General features: G+C 46.5%; 1 pseudogene; it reads left to right on the top strand.

Moving 5' to 3' along the window:
• The first annotated feature begins 14,813 nt into the window (after positions 1–14,813).
• Positions 14,814–14,932, top strand: LOC133364670 (5S ribosomal RNA; annotated as a pseudogene).
• Positions 14,933–18,499: the final 3,567 nt, after the last annotated feature.

Below are 18,499 nucleotides of genomic sequence, written 5' to 3'. Positions count from 1 at the left end.
TAGAAGCAACAACAGTGCTATTATTCACTTAGCTCAACCCCTATAAACCAATTGATGATGCATTTTATTGTTTGCGTGATGGTTTGTTTCTTGCTCAATAGTGGTAAAAGAGAATTCACATACTGGGAAGTGTGGCTTCAATTGCTGTTGTTCCCAAGCTACTGCCTGTGAAACTAGACCAAGCCATGTGTGTTTTCTCTCTGTCATTTCTCTCTGTCACTGGAATTGGGTTGGCTGTCAAACTAGTTTATAGCAGCCCGCAGGGTAGGCAGGAAAGGGTAGAAAATCCTCTTAACTCTTACTCATTTCTCAAACTTCTCTCTGCAGTGAAGAGTCAAGTCTGTAAAGAAGTTTGGAGCAGCCATGTTAAAAGGCAGGCAGGACATTCCAGGCAGGGGGTTGCCAACCCTAATTTGATAGTGATATCTTTGCAGAGGATCCCTAGTCAAGCCTTACCAACAGCACAATTCTAACCATATCTACTCAGAAGTAAGACCTGTTGAGTTCTATGGGGCTTAGGCCCTCAGTAAATGTGCTTAGAATTGTAGCCTTCAGGGGCATCCATCTTTACTCCTGAGTGCTCCCATTTAACATCTCCACAACCCCATGCTCCCTTCTTCCTACAATGGCCTTCTGGTGACTAGCCTGCCCTGAGGGCACTTAAACACTTTTTGCTAGAAGTGAGTTGGCTAGATTAAATGTTCCCTTCCCAGGCTCCCTAAGCAGGTGAGAAGGAATGATCCTGTCACATCAGCTGGACCTGAGAACACCCTCATTTAGCTAAGATTTCTATCCTAATTTCCAATCAGAGATTTTTTTTTGTTTGAATAGTAAGCTCCAAGCAACTGTGCTTGATGCTTAATGTATCATGCTTAATGGCATCAGTACAGCCAGCCCCATGACATCACTTGAGCCTGCTCCTGTAACATCACTGGGACCTGTCCCTGAAATCTCAGGGTTTGGGAAGCTCCTGATCTGGCAACCCTATCCACGGCAGCCATTTTTTGTTATACCATACCCCTTTCTCATGGCAACCACTTTGTGACTACACACATGGTAGTCATCACTCATCAAAAGTGCAAATGTGCCCACTGGCCAGAAAAAAGTAGTGACACCTAAGCCTTTTTAAATAAGGCCTCTTCTGGACTATACCTTTATAGCAGTATCACATAGGGTTGCCAAGTTCTTGGCCTGAGACTGATCCTGTATCTTTAGGAGAAGAGAAAGCCAACCAAGTGCAGGTGTTCTTGCAACTCTGTAATGGGAAAAACCACAAGGTGGAATTCTCCCTTCCCCCTGCACAACTTTTAAAGATACAGAAGACCTAAAGATACAGGATCAGTCTCAGGCCATGGACCTGGCAACCCTAGTCCCCAACAATGTTTTATGTAAAGAAAGCAGCTTTTCCACCACCCCATCTCCTACCTTCATCTCCTCCACTGTGAGTGAGGGTGGTCAATTTTCATGTTAGCAAGCAGAAGCAGCTATTTTCCTTCTGGAAAGGAAAAAAGGAAAGCCCCCCCCATTCCCCACCTCCTCTTCAGCAAGCCTAATGTGGGCAAGATTCTCCAGGTTTGCTTTTTAATCATTTAACAGGTTAACACTACAAAGATTACAAGGCAAGCCTAGAGAGTCTTGTCCACATTAAGGACTCTCTAGAGACTCTCTAGGCTCGCCTTTTCATCTCTGTTAGGCTTCGCTTGCTTCCTCCTTGCTTGGAGTTTGGATTATTCAAGTGGAGGGGATAAAGAGAGAAAGAGAGACCTGTACTTCTGGCTGTGAGTAAAATCAATAAAAGAATGATATATTTGAGGGAAAAGAAAACTGTCGGAGAAAAGCTGCTGAAGTTCAGAGCAAGCAGGATTGCTCCCCAAAGATGGAGAATATGTGGATCATTGAAAAATCCAGTGCTAAATCCAAATTCAGTAGAATTCTCACCCATCCCTACTGGCAAACCTCTTTCCTCAAGGGTATGCCCCTATAATAATCAGGAGGTAGAATCTATAGAACATGACTTTCTGTTTTGTAATTACTATGCTGTAGTGCAGCTGCATATAATTGGTTCCTTACTGACCAAATTAACAGGAAGGTCAGCTCAATTTCATGTTAAATATCTGATGGAAGATAAAACCCCAAAGGTGTGCTGACAATGGCTGAATTTCTATAAGTAGAAGTGAGAACAAGAGAACAATTCACCATCTGAAACTAGAACTACCACCTCCAGGGACTCACCATTTTTATGTAACTGTTATTATGGCACACTTCTGAATCTGTTTTATCCTGAGATTCTGGTGTACAGTATGCTTATATTTTACTTTTGATTAGATTAGATTAGATTAGATTAGATTAGATTAGATTAGATTAGATTAGATTAGATTAGATTAGATTAGGATGGATGGATGGATGGATGGATGGATGGATGGATGGATGGATGGATGGATGGATGGATGGATGGATGGATGGATGGATGGATGGATGGATGGATGGATGGATGGATGGATGGATGGATGGATGGATGGATGGATGGATGGATGGATGGATGGATGGATGGATGGATGGATGGATGGATGGATGGATGGATGGATGGATGGATGGATGGATGGATGGATGGATGGATGGATGGATGGATGGATGGATGGATGGATGGATGGATGGATGGATGGATGGATGGATGGATGGATGGATGGATGGATGGATGGATGGATGGATGGATGGATGGATGGATGGATGGATGGATGGATGGATGGATGGATGGATGGATGGATGGATGGATGGATGGATGGATGGATGGATGGATGGATGGATGGATGGATGGATGGATGGATGGATGGATGGATGGATGGATGGATGGATGGATGGATGGATGGATGGATGGATGGATGGATGGATGGATGGATGGATGGATGGATGGATGGATGGATGGATGGATGGATGGATGGATGGATGGATGGATGGATGGATGGATGGATGGATGGATGGATGGATGGATGGATGGATGGATGGATGGATGGATGGATGGATGGATGGATGGATGGATGGATGGATGGATGGATGGATGGATGGATGGATGGATGGATGGATGGATGGATGGATGGATGGATGGATGGATGGATGGATGGATGGATGGATGGATGGATGGATGGATGGATGGATGGATGGATGGATGGATGGATGGATGGATGGATGGATGGATGGATGGATGGATGGATGGATGGATGGATGGATGGATGGATGGATGGATGGATGGATGGATGGATGGATGGATGGATGGATGGATGGATGGATGGATGGATGGATGGATGGATGGATGGATGGATGGATGGATGGATGGATGGATGGATGGATGGATGGATGGATGGATGGATGGATGGATGGATGGATGGATGGATGGATGGATGGATGGATGGATGGATGGATGGATGGATGGATGGATGGATGGATGGATGGATGGATGGATGGATGGATGGATGGATGGATGGATGGATGGATGGATGGATGGATGGATGGATGGATGGATGGATGGATGGATGGATGGATGGATGGATGGATGGATGGATGGATGGATGGATGGATGGATGGATGGGATAAACTCCTTAAGACAGCGATGGGAAATCTATGGCCCTGTAGATGTTTTTAGACTCCAACTCCCATCATCCATGTGGCCATTCTAGCTGGGGCTGATGGAAGTTGAAGCCCAACATCTGGAGGGCCACGGGTTCTCCATCCCAGCATTAGGGCTCAATGTAGCATTTTCTTATTCCTTCCAACTTGGAGTCAGGAGGACATAATGCAAAGCATGCCACTGCTATATACTCAGCCATTATCCAGAAAGGGGGTCCATATGCACCTGTCCAATCTTACATGGATACAGTAGTCCCATCCATCCACATGGCCAGATGCATATGCTTCTAGTAATATAATAAGCTGCTACATAACAAGTCAGAGCCTTGGTCCATCTAGTTCAATGTTGTCTGCACTGACTGGCAGTGACTCTCCATGGTTGCTGGCAGGGGACATTCCCGGCCCTAACTGGAGAAGCCAGTGATTGAACCTGGGGTCATCTGCATGCAAAGCATGTGCTCTACCACACAGCTAGGGCTGTTCCCCAGGTTCTGAACCTGCTCCATTAGGCCCCTCCCACCACAATATTCCTGAACACAAGCTGGACTACAGCTGTCATCTCAGTGCTGCAGAAGGAGGAATTCTACATGGACCCTTCCAGAATGTTGCAACACAGGGCTACATTTTTACAAACAATGCTTCCGTAAACATTTCCAGGCTTAGATCATCAGCACACAGAGACTGAAAAAGGAGGACCTGTTGTCACAAGGCGGAGCAGCAACTTTCCAATACCACATATTAGAGGCCCCTGTCCTTAGACCTTCTACTGAGGAATACCAGAAGTATAGCAGAGACTTCCCTGCAAGTGGGTTGCTGTTGCTTATTGGGAGGGGTAGGGATAGTCACAGTGGTGAGATTAACACAGTCCAAACACATTAATGGAGCCAATCCTGTACTCCTGTTGGTGTATATGTATCATGTCAGGCACATGTTACCAAATTCTTCCAAGCTACACAGCAAGTGGATTGGACTGTGGAAGACCAACCCAAATTGTGTTTGCATTTTGACAAATTTGTAGGGCAGTCCAATATCTCAGAGAGGAGGTCAGGTCTCCTGCTCCCCTGGTGCATTCACTATAGCTGCCCAATTTCCCTGCTTTTTAAAGTTTGATAGAAATATCCGTGGGCTATAGGTACATTCTTAAACTGCAAGGTTTTTTTGCCTATTAGTGAATTTCCCTGCTTTTTAATCTGGGAGGTAAGAAATGGGATCCTGTGCAAGCTTGCTGAGAATGGATTGATCATTTGCATGCTTATTTTCAGTGGGATTTACTCCCCTGCAATCATGCTTAGGATAGGTGAAACTGACCACAGGGGATGGGGAGGGCAGGAGGAGGAAGAGGAGGAGGGAGGGGAGGAAAGGCAAAGGGGAGGACTGGGATGGGAGCAGGCAGGAGGGGGAGGGGTGCAGAAGGACAAGTTTGATCATTTGCATGTTTATTGAGTTCAGTGTGATTTACTCCCGTGCAATCATGCTTAGGATAGGTAAAACTGACTGGGGGATGGAGGGAGGGCTGGAGTGGGCAGGGGAGGAGGAAGAAGGAAGAGGGGAGGGGAGGAGAAAGGGAGAGGAGAGGGGAAGGAGGGGGAAAGGCAGGTCTGATCATTTGCATGCTTATTGAGTTCAATGGGATTTACTCCTATGCAATCATGGTTAGAATAGGAAAAACTGACCATGGGGGAGGAGGGGGGGAAGGGGAAGGAGAATATTGGAGGGGGACAAAGGAAGGGGGAGGGAAACAAAGGAAGGGGGAGGGGAGGGCAGGTTTGATCATTTGCATGCTTATAGAGTTCAATGCTATTGTTGCGTGCCTCTCCCAATCTCCGAGCGGTGAGATTTCCGGGGTCCCTGTGCTCCTGCAGGGTTTGGTTTCCTTTAGGAAAGAAGGTCAGCGGAGACTGCGGTGTCTTTATGAAATATGGTTTATTTATTTACACACATTCCAACCTGAGCTTCAGAATGGAGGGGTTCAAGGCATCAGCAGTCCAATATCCAGCTTTCCATCCAGCTTTCCATCCAGCTTTCCATCTGGGTTGCAGGAGGCACCCCAAAGGCCATGGTGCAGAGAGCCAGTCTCTCTGCCTGCCTTCCAGTTCCCAGCAATTCTCTAGACACAACTCAAAACTACAAGCCTGTGCTGGGCTCCAGGAAGAGTTTCAATGACAAAAGGGTCTTCCTGGCCCATTCACCATTGCTAGGCAACTGATAGGCCCATTATCTTACCGCCAATCTATTTGGTTAACAAAGGAGAGACTCATCTGACCAGCAGAGTGAGTTTCTGTCCCCAAGGCATAGGATTCCAAATCAGAGGTTGCTCATAACAGTATTTGCTTGCGTGCAATCATGCTTAAGATAGGTAAAACTGACCATGGGGAGAAGGAAGGGGAGGGGGGGAGGAAGGGGAAGGGATTGGAAGGGGAGGGGAGGGAGGAGCAAAGGAAGGGGGAAGGAAGGAGCAAGAGGGAGGGAATAGGAGGGAGAAGGGAGGGTGGGTTTGATCTAGGGTTGCCAGGCTCAGGGCCTGAGAATGATTCTGTATCTTTAAGAGAAGAGAAAATTCAGCTAAGTGCAGGCTTTCTTGCAACACTGTAATGGGAAAACCCACAAGGTGAAATTCTCCCTTCCCCCTGCACAACTTTTAAAGATATAGAAGACCTCTTGGAGGCTGGGCCTGGCAACCCTAGTTTGATCATTTGCATGCTTTTTGAGTTCAATGAGATTTATTTCTGTGCAACCATGTTTGGAAATGGAAATGGATTGCCTTCAAGTCAACCAAACTTATGGCGACCCTTTGAATAGGGTTTTCATGGTAAATGGTATTCAGAGGTGGTTTTACCATTGCCTTCCTCTGAGGCTGAGAGGCAGTGACTGACCCAAGGTCACCCAGTCAGCTTCATGGCTGTGTGGGGATTCGAATCCTGGTCTTCCAGGTCCTAGTCCAACACTGACCTGGGGGAGGGAGAGGGGAGGAGATTGGGTGGGTGGGCACTGGGCAGAGGGGAAGCCCCTTTCCTTTCCAAAAGGAAAACATTGTGAACAGTATCATTGCTTTTCAGCATTTCCCTCACCTTTCTATTCTACAGCAGGCACATGTAGCCTCCCACCCCAATTTAAACCAAAGCCGTCCCAGGCCACATCCACACCAGGCCTTTATTTCACTTTGGACAGTCATGGCTTCTCTCAAAGAATCCTGGGAAGTATAGCTAGTGAAGGGTGCTGAGAGTTTCTAGGAGATGCCCTGTTCCCCTCACAGACCTTCAATCAGAGCAGCTGACTGTTAAACCCCTCTGGCCACTGGAACTCTGTCAGTGGAATAGGAGTTTCCTCTCAGTACCCTTCATAAACTATACTTCCCAGGATTCTCTGGGGGAAGCCATGACTGTCTCACATGAAATCAAAGTCTGCTGTGGGTGTGGCCTCCTGATTAGCCAAGCCCAGCAGCTGTGAGGCTTTTAGAACACTGACAGTTGGTTCTTACTGAGCATGCCCACCCTTATCATAGGCTTCCAGCCAAAATTTCTTAAATTAATTAAAAATCAGCCAGGCATTTTTTTTTTACTTTTAAACTGCAAAAGTTGAAGATCAGAGTATGGGGCAAGGTCAGTATTAGGATTACAGGTACTCTGTGAACATGGCTGATTTTTAATGAATTTCAACAGATTATGAGAACTCTCAGAAAAAAATGTCCAAAAGGGCTCTGGGTTTTTTTTCTCTCTTTTTAGACTTTGAACTCTGTTCTCTCTGACTGTTTTGTGTATCACCATGAAAATTGAGAGGGTTGTGAAGCAAGCATTTCTGAGTTCAGAACTATAAGTTATGTAAGGTTTTGTTTTGAAATGAGCTTATGGGAAGCATCAGAATGGCATGGGGGGTATTTTCAATTTAACATTGAGGAATGTGAAAAATCCACGCTGGCTATAGTATACAGCCACTCTTGTGGCTGTATAATTTTTAATAGGTGATTTAAATATGATGCAAATAAATAGGGCAAAGAATGGGAGGGAGGTGTGAGTGGAATTATGCTAGTTTCCTCAGCGGTAGAAATGCACAGGAAGTGCAGAAGTAGGAACCCATAATTCCTGACAATTGGCCATGCTGGCTGGGGCTGATGGGAGTTGTAGTCCAACAACAACTGGAGACTCAAAATTTGGGAAAGGCTAAACATCATTAACTGAGAGGAGGCTACCTTTGAAGCATGATGACAAACACTTAATTGCTATTGCTAAATTCTAGCATTTTAGCTTGTTGCAGTATTTTGACTCTTCATTTCTCCTACTCCGTAGAGCAGCCTTTCCCAACCACTGTGCCTCCAGATGTTGTTGGACCACAACTCCCATCTTTCCTGACCATTGGCAATGCTGCCTGAGGCTGATGGGAGTTGTGGTCCAACAACATCTGGAGGCACACTGGTTGGGAAAGGCTGCCGTAGAGCGTAGGTGAGGAAATGTCGTGGCTCCATAGGCCAGATCCTTATCAGAGTGTGGCGGGCTGCCTGTCAATCATGTGATGTCATTATGACATCGTGTGATGGACAGGCACTGGTCGGAATCCCTTGGGGGGGTTCCCAAGCACCCCTGCTGCTATGCAAGAAAGAAACTCTTCTTTCTGGTGCTTCACACAGCAGCAGCAGGCACTTAGGAACCCCACGGGCTTCCTCCTGTCCCTTACAACACCAGTGGCAGCAGTGCTAGCCAGGGGAGGTGAAGGAGAGAAAGAACGTCTCTTCTTTGTGTCCCTCCCCACTCCCCATCACCACTTCCATTTCTGGCGGTGTAAGGGAGTTTAGGAAGCCAGTGGTTGCTGCTGTTGTGGGAAGTGCCAGAAAGCTTTTTTTTTTCCTGGTGTTTCATACAGCAGCAGCAGGTGCCTCAGAACCCCCCTGGTTTCCTTCTCTTCCCTGCTGCACCACCCAAAGGGAGGGAGAGAAGGAAAGGCTCTGTGAGTCTTCCCCCTTTCCTCCTTTCAGTTCCAGACATCGGGGAGGAGGGAAGGAGACTCGCCAAGGCTTTCCTAGGCCTCCCCTTTCATCCTCAATCTCACAAAGTTAATGGGGGGAGGGAGAGATTTGGAAAAGGTCCTTTGGGGGCTTTAAGCCCTTCTCAGCAGTCCTTCTGCCTTGGCTGGGAAGAGGATCACGCAGCCGATGCAGGGTTAATCCCTGCCCTCCCACACATCACCTGACATCATGAATGACATAAGCTGATGGGTGGGTGGGCGTGGTTTTGGGAAAACAACCTCAGAAGCCAAACTGGACCCCTTGAGAGGCCGTGAATGGCTTGGAGGCTGGAGGTTCCCCACTCCTAGTATAGCAGCTGTTTAAAAATATCATTGTAAAGGTGAATGAACAGGACTTCCCAAAAAAGTATGCATGCAGGGGGGCCCAGACCATAAATCTGCTACAGAGTTTTCTCCACCCCCATATTCCTTGCATTCATCCAGTCCAGTATAGAGGGGATATAAACGTCCTGATCCAACAAGAGAGATCCATGCACATTGCCAATACTCTCCTGGATAAACATCCCCCCCTCAGTCACCTCTGCCACCCCAGCTCTTAAGTACTCAGTGTCTGCCCTGCAAATCCATACTGGTATATTAAGCTGGTGGGGGGATTCAATTTTTTTTTATGTCAAGGTCTGTTGCCCTTTTGTCAAGAGTAAAAGAATTCTGGAAGCTGATTCAGTATCCAATCAAACTCCCATTGTGTCTCACAGGTTGCAGAATTTGATCTCTACTTTTTTTCTTTAATGCAGGCTTGGGCTTAGCTTGACCTGGGGCCTGACATGTTACTTTAAAAGTGCTGGTTGAAGCAACAACAGGGTGTTTTTTTAAAAAGGAAGGAAGGAATTAAAACTAAGCACAGCAGCAATTTAGATCAGGACCCTCCTAAAAAAACACATCCCTTGCCAATGTGGCAAATCGTGACAGTAAGCAAAAATCCTCCCAAACTCCCATTGGTGCCCATTTTTAGAACATTGCTCTTTACCGTGCGGGGTTGATTGTTTTAAGGGTTGCAGTAGAGGAGGGAAGGGTTAGGCCACACTTCTCTGTGTACTGTGCTCCTTAACTGGAAACATACATGGTTTCAATTGTAAAAAAACAAACCTTGACATAGTTTTAAGCAATGTAAAATAAAAGAAGTTAGCCCCTCAGAATTGTTCATTTTTCTTTCTGCAGAGAATGTGCGGTGCTCATTTCTTGTTCTAAATGTATCATTCCTGGAGGAGTTCAGCTTGGATTTTTCCAGAGGAATAGCCATAATAGTGTGTTGCAGTAAAAGCAGCAAGACTCCCCTTGGCACCATTTATTGTGGCGCTTTAAAGACTAACAAATTTATCATGGCATAATATGCTTTAGTGGGCTTGTGCCAGGGGTGGGCAATATTTTTCTGCTGAGGATGCCAATCTTACAGAAGTTAACTTTCAGAGGCTGCATGCTAGCAGTGGGAGGAGCCAGAGTCACCCAAAAGTGGGTGGGGGCAAAATGAAAGGTGGGTGGGGTCACCCTCCTCTCTTTCTTCCATCCCCCCCTCTCTCTCTGCAACCCCCTTTCTCCCATTTTCCCTTCCTTGCCACCCACATGAAATTAGATCAAAGGCCACATGAAATTGGGTTGAGGGCCAAATATGGCCTTAGAACCACAGGTTGCCCACCTGTACCTTACCAGAGCTTGGAAAAGTTACTTTTTTGAAATACAACTCCCATCAGCCCAATCCAGTGGCCATGCTGGCTAGGGCTGATGGGAGTTGTAGTTCAAAAAAGTAAATTTTCCAAGCTCTGCTTATGCCATCATAAATTTGTTAATATTTAAGGTGCAACAAGATGTCTCGATTTTGATTACCTTGCCAGGTGGGTGGGGGATGGAGATAGATACCTTTCAGGCAATTGCCACTTGTTGGAAGAGGCAGGCATCAGATCTCTTCTTCTGGGAATGAACAGTATGGGTTTATAATAAAGATTTTGGAGCAAAGAGCTAAAACCAAAAAGAATGAAATGTTCCAGCCAGATATTAAACATGAATCAGAAAGGACGGCGGAACCAATACACTGCAAGTCGCTCAAGTTATTAGAAATGCCTGTCAATTGACGAAATGTATTTCCAGTTGGTTGCCAGTTATCTGAGTGGGGTCAAATGCTCCATGAAGCCAAGAATGCCTTTGCGCACTTTGCAATCTGTGTTTTTGTATTGCATCCATGGTGTCACGTGACAACAAAACCAGCAGTGACTAACCGTTTTTGAACCCCAAATACCCAAGTCTCCTCCTGATCCACAAATGCCTTCCCATTCTGGGGCATAGGAAGGCGACAGGTTTGGAAGGGCCGTACATCAGGGGGGCAGCACCTGCTTTGCATGAAGAAGGAAGGCCCCAGGTTGCCCCCAATATCTCCAGGTAAGGCTGGGAAAGACACCACGCTAAAACCCAAGAGAGCTACTGACCGTCACTGTAGAGACTCTACTGAGCTTGATGTACCAATGGTCTGACCTGGTATAAGGCAGCTTTTTATGTTCCTCTGACGTTAGATTTCTGTGAAACTTTTGCACTCAGAAGACCCAGAGCCTACTTTACCCCCAAACTATTTCCCTTCTCTTCTCTGAGCTATTCTGTGAGGCAGGCTTGCATGTCCCTCGCTGGATGACTGCTGCATCAGTTGAGAATGTGCAAAACAAACAGCACAGAGCTGGTGCCCTCTGGCTCTGGCAAGATGGAAGCAGGGAGACCAACAGTAGGTGGCGCCAGAGCCAATGACAGGCAGAGCCAACTGATGAGAGTTTTGTCCCCTTCGTCATCCTCCCTGCTGAGTTCTGCAAAGGGCAACACTGAGGCTTGAGGAGGAGTTAGAAGGTACACAGGTGGATTCTGGCTAAGGGCAGACTGGGTGCCCCATTTGCCCAGAGCTTGGAAAAGTTACTTTTTAAAACTATAACTCCCATCAGCCCCAGCCAGCATGCCCACTGGATTGGACTGATGGGAGTTGTAGTTTAAAAAAGTAACTTTTCCAAGCTCTGCATTTGTCCTAATGGATCAACCTCTACTTCCCCTCCAATGCATTGTTTTTCAGTGGAGTCAAATCATACAGTCAGCTACATGCCAAGATGTCCTAAGTAATCAAGCCATGAGAAATCAAGTGAGAGGGATGACAGTGTGAACCAACCCTGTTTGTTTAGGGACTGCTTCAGGCTGTCTTTGGCTTCCTTCAATACTCCCATTGAATGTAATCCTATATACCAGAGGTGGCTAACCATATTCACCCTTGGATAACCCTCTGAGGGCCACACAGTCAGTGGGGATGGCCAGCCCACAATCTCACATGCAGACAGACAAACAGCCACACAAACAGGCATACACACACACACACTTTCACCGTACGTGCAGATCAGCTTAAGGAGAGAGTGTTATCACCCCTCTCTGCTCATCAGCTGATCGATGCAATGACTGAGGAAGCTGCAATCTGTATCCTCACCAGAGCTCTGAGCTCCATCTGCCACAATGCTGTATCCATTTGTTTTCCTTTTTGCTGCTGCTATGAAAATTGTTTGAGGGTCAGATGGGGTTAGCCACCCATAGTATACCCTGTAACAGAAAAGTGTGGGGGGGAAAACAACCATCCTGAAAGGTCACAATTTTTTCTACCAGAGAAGACAGCTGTAACACACATAGCGTGGTGGGACCACCTTGGAAGCTGCCGTGCAGGGTCCACTTCAGACATCCTTATTGCACATTAAGGCCAAGTTCTGGGACAGGGACGGCTTGCAAGGGGTCTGCGCATGGCACTGGCCAGTTGGTTCCTGTGATGACAATAAAAACAGCCCTGGATCAGATTTTCACTTTTTAAAACACCAGAGGGGCTCTGTGCCCCTGCTTGCTTTGCTCGCTAGTCCCTACCTCCAAACAAAGACTCCAGGCACCCTGAAACACATAACCAGGCACCACCAAGCACACACAAACACCCTAGGCACCCACAAACACCATCAGGCACCCCCAGACACACATACATCCCAGGCACCCCCCAAACACATGAGGCACCCCCAAACACACACACACAGATGGACTATCTCACATACACCAGGTGCTCCCAAACACACACACATACACACACACAGGGACTCACACACAGGGACTCCAAAACACACACACTCACAAATGCAGCCCCAAATCACTCGCAAAAGCTCCCCTGATGCCCTTCCAGGTACCCGACTCCCCTCGCCATCCCCTTGCAATTCACTCCAGTGCCTCCAGATGTTGGAGCATGCCAGCCACCATGGGCCTGTTAACATTCCTCACCTGTTCCTGCACTGCGTCACTACCCTGCCACTTCCCCACACAACTGCTTCTCCCTAGACAAATGGTGCCGTTGTGCAGCTCCGTGCAGCACACCTATGTCACCTCCCCACCTACGGCATTTACCTGCCTCCCACCCAAACTGCTGCCACTACCATTTGCCTCCTGGCTGCTCACTGTCCCTCTGGCCGCTTGCCTGCTCATTCCACACCTGCCCACGTGGCTCGCTTGACCTACACCTGGCTGCCCTACTCGCTCACTTGATTGCCCACCCGCCCGCCAGGCATCCTTGCTTCCTTCATGCCCTCACCTCTTGCCGCCCTGCTGCTGCGCCGTGCCCCACCCCATGTGATGCTGTTTGACAGTGTGATGGCTTAGGAAAACATTGTATCGTTAGAAATTTCCAGCACATATTTTCTCATTAATAATTTGATGATTGATTGAAAAGATAAAATGAATAAGCACACATGTGGCACCTTTAGCATCTGCATTCCAATTAAAAACAACAGGCCTAAGAACATCAGAGAGAGCCAGTGTGGTGTAGTGGTTAAGATGCTGGTCTATGACCTGGGAGACCAGGGTTCGAATCCCCACATAGCCATGAAGCTCACTGGGTGACCTTGGGCCAGTCACTGCCTCTCAGCCTCAGAGGAAGGGAATGGTAAACCCCCCTGAATACCGCTTACCATGAAAACCCTATTCAAAGGGTCGCCATAAGTCGGAATTGACTTGAAGGCAGGCCATTTCCATTTCCAAGAACATAAGAACAACCCTGTTAGATCAGGCCAAAGGCCCATCACAGTGCAACACCCTGTTCTCACAGTGGCCATCCAGATGGCTCTGGGAAGTCTGCATGGAGGACCTGAGTACAGCAGCACTCCACCCACTTGGGATTCCCAACAACTGGCATTCAAAGACATACTGCCTTCGATAGTGGAGGTAGAACACAGCCATCAAGACTAGCAGTGCTTGATAGCCTTATCCTCCAGGAATGTGTCTAATCCTCTCTTAAAGCCATTCACATTGGTGTCCGTCACTGCATCTTGTGGGAACATAAGAGGAGCCATGCTAGATCAGGCCAAAGGTCCATCACAGTCTAGCAACCTGTTCTCACAGTGGTCAGCCAGATCCAGAAGTCCGCAAACAGGAACTGAGTGCAACAGCAGCACTCTCCTTACTTTTGATTCCCAGCAACTGGTATTCAGAGGCATTTACTGCCTGCAACACTGGAGGCAGAACATAGCCATGGTAGCGTCCACTTTTGATAGCCTTATCCTCCATGACTTTGTCCAATCCTCCTTTGAAGCCATTCACATTGGTGGACATCGCTACCTCTTGAATTCCAGTCACCATTCCTTGTAAGAAGATGATAAGATTCTGCTGGTCCATCACTCTGTTGTCCCAGTTGCCAACCAGTTGCCCATGAGAAGCCCACAAGCACAACAGCACTGTCCCTTTCTGCAGTTTCCATCAACAAGTATCCAGAAGCATAAGTTGGTTGTTCAAATTACAAAGCCAGGAAGAAGCCAGGCTCATCTCAGGGGCAGAGAATTCCTTTTAATACTGTTTCTGTCTTTGTCCTTAAACAGCTTTCAACCCACTAACTTGCAGCCCACAAGGCATTCTCGGAGATATGCTTTCTTCCCCCTGCCCCCTTTCCCCTAGTGCAGCCTTTCCCAACTAGTGGGCCACCACATGTTGTTGGACCACAACTCCCATCAGCCTCAGCCAGCATTGCCAATGGTCAGGAAAGATGGGAATTGCGGTCCAACAACATCTGGTGGCCCACTAGTTGGGAAACACTGACCTAGTGAGATACTTGTTTAAAAAAACAAGGAAATCAATTAACAATGACAATGTCATGACATCGAGCAAAAATGATTTGCTTTTTTTAAAAAAAAACTGTCACCTGTTTTGACTATGGCCATACTACCCTAAACACGTCCAATCTCGTCTAACCTCGGAAGCTAAGCAGGGTCAGGCCTGGTTGGTACTTGGATGGAAGACTGCCTCGGAATACCGGGTGCCGTAGGCTTAGAGGAAGGCAATGGTAAACCACCTCTGAATACCTCTTACCGTGAAAACCCTATGAAAATATCCAAAAAAGATTCATAGGGTCGCCATAAGTCGTACTTGACTTGAAGGCATATAATAACAACACCTGTTTTGAAATAAATACATGAGTAAGAGCCTTTCCCCCCACAATGCAGTCTGTCTTTGGATTCATTCTGAATTATTCAACAGATGAGTCTACTGCAAAAAAAAAAAGTCACCATGTGACAGAGTCTCATGTGCACATGAGTGTACCTGCAAGGGGAGGTGAGCAGTCCCTAATCTCTAGATCCCTGTCTCTCATTTCTTTAAAAAAGACAAAGTTTCCAGCATTTGTAGAACCTGAAAGATGATGCAAAATGTACAGGCTCTATTCTTCTCTTTTTTTGTATGTGAGAAATTCGCCTACTCCCTCCTTTCAGTGTGTTACTTCCTTCTCCCCCAAGAAAAATTCCTGCAGACACCCATGGACATGTTCCATAGCCAATGCCAGAGATTTTGCAGAGGACACGTCCCTTGAACCAGGAACCAGTGGTATAAGTAGACCCTTTCCTCTTCACTTGACAAATAAGAAAGGGGTTAATATGTTGCACATAGATTGTCTCTAGGGAAGGAGGAGAAATTCATTTGGTCTGCTTTTCACAGCAGACCGACCCAGTCCATTGATGCTGAACATCTGGCTAGCCATTTATGAGAACAGGATGCTGGACTAGATGGGCCTTTGTTCTGATCCAGCCTGCCCTGCACTGCCTAAGCAAGGGGTTGCCACTGTGGTACCTTCCAGATGTTGTTGGACTCCAGCACCTGTCAGCCTCAACTAGCATGGCCAATGGTCAGGGGCAATGAGTGCTGTAGTCCAGAGACATCCAGAGGGTGCCATGTTGGCCACCGCTGCTCTAAGCTAACCTGCTCCCATCAGATGTGATGGAGAATGGTCCCAGGGTATGGTCTGAAGGCACATGAGGCCACCACCTTGCAGAAGCCAAGCAGGTCTGGGTCTGGTCAGTGCCTGAAAGGGAGATCGCTTGGGAACCAAATGTATGCTGTCTTGGGCTCCTTGATGAAAGAAAAGGTGGGATATAAATGTGAATAAAATATAAATGTGAATGAATGAATGAATGAATGAATGAATGAATTCTGTCTCATCTCCAGTGCTGAAAGTTTCAACTTCCAGTCCAGTTGGCTTGAGATGAGAGTGTGCCATCTTGTCCTTTGCCTCAGGCAGCAAAATGGCATGGGCCAATCCTGCAGTAAGCTGTGTATATCAAACAAAATAGGTTTAGGATGTTCTCAACACCTAGCCAGTCAACAGGCTGAGGAAAACATTTTTCACCAACTGTAGATTCCGCATACTTTTCAAGAGCAGCCCCACAAAGAGGAATTTGTAGCAGTCTTATCCTGCGATTACCTGCTCTTTTTCCACAGGGGAAGCACCACAAGTGTGTGGTGTGACCAGCAAATCTTAATGACTAAACTTGGTTGAGATCTGCCCTTCTGGGCTTCCTCGTTCTCTTAAGATTTGATCAGCTATTTTCCAGGTTTGCGCTGCACAGATTCTCCTCGGGTTCCCCTCCCCCTTGGTCTGGAGAAAAGACAACCAAAGTTATCCAAAACAACAAAAAGACCTGACATGAAGCTGCAAATCTTGTCCGAATGAAGAAAATAAAAAGGACCATAAACTCTGGCAAAAGAAATGCAAGAAGACAATAAGGGATGCTAAAAAAGAATTTGAGGAGCACATTGCTAAGAACATAAAAACCAACAACAAAAAATATATAAATACATTCAAAGCAGGAGACCATCTAGGGAGGCGATTGGACCCTTGGATGATAAGGGAGTCAAAGGTGTACTAAAGAATGATAAGGAGATTGCAGAGAAGCTAAATGAATTTTTTGCATCTGTCTTCACAGTGGAAGATATAGGACAGATCCCTGAACCTGAACTAACATTTGCAGGAAGGGATTCTGAGGAACTGAGACAAATAGTGGTAACGAGAGAGGAAATTCTAGGCTTAATGGACAATATAAAAACTGACAAATCACCGGGGCCGGATGGCATCCACCCGAGAGTTCTCAAAGAACTCAAATGTGAAATTGCTGATCTGCTAACTAAAATATGTAACTTGTCCCTCGGGTCCTCCTCCGTGCCTGAGGACTGGAAAGTGGCAAATGTAACGCCAATTTTCAAAAAGGGATCCAGAGGGGATCCCGGAAATTACAGGCCAGTTAGCTTAACTTCTGTCCCTAGAAAACTGGTAGAAAGTAGTATTAAAGCTAAATTAACTAAGCACATAGAAGAACAAGCCTTGCTGAAGCAGAGCCAGCATGGCTTCTGCAAGGGAAAGTCCTGTCTCAGTAACCTATTAGAATTCTTTGAGAGTGTCAACAAGCATATAGATAGAGGTGATCCAGTGGACATAGTGTACTTAGACTTTCAAAAAGCTTTTGACAAGGTACCTCACCAAAGACTTCTGAGGAAGCTTAGCAGTCATGGAATAAGAGGAGAGGTCCTCTTGTGGATAAGGAATTGGTTAAGAAGCAGAAAGCAGAGAGTAGGAATAAACAGACAGTTCTCCCAATGGAGGGCTGTAGAAAGTGGAGTCCCTCAAGGATCGGTATTGGAACCTGTACTTTTCAACTTGTTCATTAACGACCTAGAATTAGGAGTGAGCAGTGAAGTGGCCAAGTTTGCTGACGACACTAAATTGTTCAGGGTTGTTAAAACAAAAAGGGATTGCGAAGAGCTCCAAAAAGACCTCTCCAAACTGAGTGAATGGGCGGAAAAATGGCAAATGCAATTCAATATAAACAAGTGTAAAATTATGCATACTGGAGCAAAAAATCTTAATTTCACATATACGCTCATGGGGTCTGAACTGGCGGTGACCGACCAGGAGAGAGACCTCGGGGTTGTAGTGGACAGCACAATGAAAATGTCGACCCAGTGTGCGGCAGCTGTGAAAAAGGCAAATTCCATGCTAGCAATAATTAGGAAAGGTATTGAAAATAAAACAGCTGATATCATAATGCCGTTGTATAAATCTATGGTGCGGCCGCATTTGGAATACTGTGTGCAGTTCTGGTCGCCTCATCTCAAAAAGGATATTATAGAGTTGGAAAAGGTTCAGAAGAGGGCAACCAGAATGATCAAGGGGATGGAGCGACTCCCTTACGAGGAAAGGTTGCAGCATTTGGGGCTTTTTAGTTTAGAGAAAAGGCAGGTCAGAGGAGACATGATAGAAGTGTATCAAATTATGCATGGCCTTGAGAAAGTGGATAGAGAAAAGTTCTTCTCCCTCTCTCATAATACTAGAACTCGTGGACATTCAAAGAAGCTGAATGTTGGAAGATTCAGGACAGACAAAAGGAAGTACTTCTTTACTCAGCGCATAGTTAAACTATGGAATTTGCTCCCACAAGATGCAGTAATGGCCACCAGCTTGGATGGCTTTAAAAGAAGATTAGACAAATTCATGGAGGACAGGGCTATCAATGGCTACTAGCCGTGATGGCTGTGCTCTGCCACCCTAGTCAGAGGCAGCATGTTTCTG

The sequence above is a fragment of the Rhineura floridana genome, chromosome 9 (genome assembly GCF_030035675.1).
Source record: "Rhineura floridana isolate rRhiFlo1 chromosome 9, rRhiFlo1.hap2, whole genome shotgun sequence".
Classification (NCBI taxonomy): Eukaryota; Metazoa; Chordata; class Lepidosauria; order Squamata; family Rhineuridae; genus Rhineura; species Rhineura floridana.
The sequence above is the reverse complement of the archived record's forward strand: the minus strand, read 5'-3'. Positions and strand labels throughout refer to the sequence as shown.